Below are 4816 nucleotides of genomic sequence, written 5' to 3'. Positions count from 1 at the left end.
CACCATGTTGGCAAGGCTGGTCTCGAACTCCTGACCTCAGGTGATCCACCCAACTCATCCTCCCAAAGTGCTAGGGTTACAGGTGTCAGCCAACACGCCTGGCCAACATGATCTTGTATATAGAAAATCCTAAGGGATCCACTAAAAACCTATTAGAACTAATAAACAATTTCAGCAAGATTGAAGGATACAAGGTCAATATACAAAAATAAATTGTGTTGCTATACACTTGCAGTGAACAATCCAAAAATGAAATTAAGAAGATAATTTCATTTAAAATTCTCATTTAACAAAAGAAGTATAAAGTATATACTCTGAAAACTACAAAAAATTGTTGTAAGAAATTGATCTGGCTTGGACATTTGTCTCCTCCAAATCTCATGCTGAAATGTGAACTTCATTGTTGGAGGTTGGCCTAGTGGGAGGTGTTTGGAGCATGGGGGCAGATCCCTTGTGAATGGCTTGGTGCTATCCTTGCAGTAACGAGTTCTCACTGTATTATTTCATTCAAGAGCTGATTGTTTAAAAAAATAAAAAATAAAGAGCCTGGCATCTCCCTTGCTCCCTCTCGCCATGTGATATGCCTGCTCCCCCTTCCGTTTCCGTCATGATTGTAAGCTTCCTGAGGCCCTTACCAGAAGCTGGACATATATTGCTGCCATGCTGGTACAGCCTGCAGAACTGAGTCAAAATAAACCTCTTTTCTTTATAAATTACCCAGCCTCAGGTACTTCTTTATAGCAATGCAAATGGAGTAACACAGAAATTAAAGGACATCTAAATAAATGGGAAAACGTCCCATATTCATGGGTCAGAAGATTTAATATTGTTTAGAAGGCTGTACTCCCCAAATTGATCTACAGATTCAATGCAATTACCATCAGACTCCTAGCTGACTTCTTTGTAGTAAGTGACAACCTGATTCTAAAACTCTTAAGCAAAGGATCCAGAATAGCCAAAAAGAACAAACTAAGAATATCCATACTTCCTGATCTCAAAACTTGCTACAAAGAAACAGTCATCAAGACAGCATAGTATTTAAAAGGCGGGGCAGGGTGGCTCATGCCTGTAATCCTAGCACTTTGGGAGGCCGAGGCTGGCGGATCACTTAAGGCCAGGAGTTCAAGATAACACAGTATGGTATTGGCACAAGGGTAGACATATAGATGATTAGATTCAAGAGTCCAGAAATAAAACCATATGTCTATGGTCAACTTATTTTCAACAAGAGCACCAATACCATTCAATGGGGGGAAAGAATAGTCTTTTCAATAAATGATGCTGGGACAACTAGATGGCCACATGCAAAAAAATAAACTTGGATCCTTACCTCATAATATATATAAAAACCCAAAATGAATCAAAGATCTAGATATACAAGTCAAAACTATAAAATTCTTGAAGAAAACAGGGTTAAATCTTCATGACCTTGGATTTAGAAAAGGATTCTTAAATATGACACCAAAACCATGAGCAAGAGAAGCACAATTTATAATCTCTACTTCATCAAAATTTAAAATGTGCTTCAAAAGATCCATGAAAAAACCCATAGAATTGGAGAAAATATTTACAAATCATATATCTGATAAGGGACTTGTATCCAGAATATTTAAAGGACTTAACAGCTCAATAAGAAGATAACACTGCTGGGCTCGGTGGCTCACGCCTGTAATCCCAGCACTTTGGGAGGCCGAGGCAGGTGGATCACGAGGTCAGGAGTTCAAGACCAGCCAGGCCAACATGGAGAAACCCCGTCTCTACTAAAAACACAAAATTAGCCGGGTTTGGTGGTGCATGCCTGTAATCCCAGCTACTTGGGAGGCTGAGGCAGGAGAATCGCTTGAGCTTGGGAGGCGGAGCTTGCAGTGAGCCGAGATCACGCCACTGCACTCCAGCCTGGGCGACAAAGCGAGACTCTGTCTCAAAAAAAAAAAAAAAAAGAAGATAACACTAAGCTAAGAACATGAGAACAGTGGCACATGTCTATAGTACCAGCTACTCAGGAGGCTGAGGCAGGAGGATCACCTGTGCCTGCAAGTTCAAGGCCAGCCTGAGTAATATAGTGAGACCCCCATCTTTAAAAAAAATAAGACAGCCCTATGTAAAAATGGGCCATGGGTTTTTATTAATTTCCTAGAGCTGCTGTAACAAATCACTGTAAACTGGGAGGCTTAAAACCACAGAAATTTATTTTCTTATAGTTCTGGAGGCTAGAAGTTTGAAGTCAAAGTAGGTGTTGGGAGGGCCATGTGCCCTCTGAAGGCTCCAGAGGAGAATCTATTCCATGATTTTCTCCTAGCTTCTGGGCGTTGGCAGCAGTCCTTGGCATTCCTTAACCTATAGATAAATTTCAAACTCTGCCTCATTGGCTTGTTTCACATGGCATTCCTCACTGTGTCTCTGTGTTTCTTGTATGAACCCCAGTCATTATATTTAGGGCCCACCCTACTCCAGTATGGGTTCAACTTAAATTGGTTACATCTGCAAAGATTGTGTTTCCAAAAAGGCAACATTCACAGGTACCAAATAGTCATGAATTTAGGGGAGTGGGGAGGGTCTATTCAGTCCTCTACTAATCTGAGTAGACATTTCTCCAAGTTAGATACATAAGTGGCCTATAAACATATGAGAAGATGCTGGATATCATTAGGGAAATGAAAATCAAAACCGCAATAGAACACTTTATACCCACTAGGAAGTAAGGATTTGGAACTGGAACCCTCATCCACTGCTGATGGGAATATAAAATGGTGCAGCCGCTGTGGAAAACAGCTACCATGTGACCCTGTGAACCTACTCCTAAGATAAAGAGAAATGAAAACATGTCCTCACCAAAACTTGTACATGAAGGTTTACAGCATCATTATTCATAATAGCTAAAAGGTGAAAACCCAATCTCTACCAACAGATGAATGAATAAATAAAATGTGGTATATCCATACAATGGAATATTATTCAGCATAAAAAATAGCATGAGTAGCATGAGTACTGATACATGCTACAATATGGATACACCTTGAAAATACTGTGCTAGGTGAAAGAAGCCACAAAAGACCACATATATGATTCCATCCATATGAAAGGAGAAATCATGTTGTCAAAATGCCCACCTTTGCTCAATATGTTTCTCCCGAAAATGAGTTAGGAACCATGGTATGGAGAAAAGACCTCAACAACGGGGTGACTGAGCACAACAGCAAAAACACAAAGACTGCAAGTTGCTCCCAGGGATTGGATAAAATGTTTTAAAAGGAAGGTTGGAATCCATTGGTGTTCTGTAAGTCATCTTCTCCTTCATCTTCCTCTCCTTCCTCCCCTTCATCACCTTTATCTTCACCTTCATCCTCATCCCTGTCTTCATCTTCTTTTTATCCTTCTCCTTCCTCATCATCCATTATTGGGAACCAAGTAATACTGTAATTGATTTGGCCAAATACCATCTTTGATGACCTTTCCTCATTCATCTGCACCTGCATCAGAATGGCCAGTAAGCCAGGTGAAGAAGCTCTCTGGTTCCCCATGCTGCCTCTTCCTGCTGGCATTATTCTGCATTTGACTTGCATTTTTCATCAAATCCTTTCCAGATTTCCATTTGATTTTAGTGAGTTTGAAGATGGAGCACCACTCTCATTCAGATGAAATTTTTTGGAGAGAACTTTATTTTTGAAGTCAGGATTTTTGTAAAAATAAAAACATTCTGTAACCTGGTTTAATATCTTCAAATTCTGTCACTTCAACACTGGTTAAATATGGCAGTGCCTCTTCATCCTCCTCCCCAAGCAGTGCAGACACTTGTGGATGGTTGACAAATGCTGTTACCCCAAAGTTTGGGATTTTGGCTATCAATTCAGACCTCATCTGAAAAAACAGTTGGCCGAGTTTGTTATATTTCTGTTCTGTTTTCAAAGTCTCCTCACTGGCTTATTAAGTCTACTTCATTTTGTACTTCACCAATATATTCAGTTGCTTCTTGCTGTTCTTTTTCTCCCTTCTTCAGCAAGCCCAGACAGACTGATGTCTCTTCCAGCCTCAAGGCAGAAGGTGCTCTTGGTTTTTTCTTTTGAAGCAGAAATAGAAATCATGGCATTTGGGGGGCCATGTTGTGTGGAAATGCCAAAAATGAGACCACAGATCTCCTTGCCCCTCAGGAAGAAGCTCAGAAAACCCTAATATTATTGTTTTAAATCACAGCATCACAACCCCTGAACTTTTGCTACCTAGAACAGTGTAATGAAACCATCAGTAACAGTTATACTAGTATAAGAATTTCAGCTCAGAGTAGACATACTGTTGAATTGAAACTTTACAAGTGATAGTTCTCTCTTGAAGGCAGATCCAGGTAGCTTTCCCTGTTACTCTTACCACCTGTGATAAATTGCAAAAGTGTCACAAGTTCTTTCCCTACCTGGGTCCATGCCCTTGCAATGTGACTTTGAAGCTCCTCCTCTCAAGAGATGGAATCTATTTCTTCACCCTCTTGGCCTTCTTACTTGATTTGACCTAAAGAATGCAGCAGAACTGATAATGTTCCAGTTCCAAGCTTAGGTTTCAAAACTACTTGCAAGCATCTGCTCTAGTCCTTGGAAGTTTGCTGATTTACTACAGGAATAAGCCAAGGAGAGCCTGCTGGATAAGTAAAGACACCTGGACTCATTTCCTCAGCTAACAGCCAGATCCCATGAGCAAAGCTACCTAGCTGACTTGCAGCTGACCACAGTCATGAGTAAGTCCAGTCAAGTCCAAAAGAACCACCCAGCTGAGCTCAGCCCAAATAGAATCATGAGTTAAATAAATTGCTGTCCTAAGCCATAGAGGT

At 40.5% G+C, this 4816-nt stretch overlaps 1 pseudogene; it reads right to left on the bottom strand.

Annotated features, from left to right (window-relative positions):
- Positions 1-3158: 3158 nt before the first annotated feature.
- LOC749115 (protein SET-like) lies at positions 3159-4066 on the bottom strand (annotated as a pseudogene).
- Positions 4067-4816: the final 750 nt, after the last annotated feature.

This window comes from Pan troglodytes, chromosome 9 (assembly GCF_028858775.2).
Source record: "Pan troglodytes isolate AG18354 chromosome 9, NHGRI_mPanTro3-v2.0_pri, whole genome shotgun sequence".
Lineage (NCBI taxonomy): Eukaryota > Metazoa > Chordata > Mammalia > Primates > Hominidae > Pan > Pan troglodytes.
This window is presented reverse-complemented; position numbering and strand designations above follow the sequence as displayed.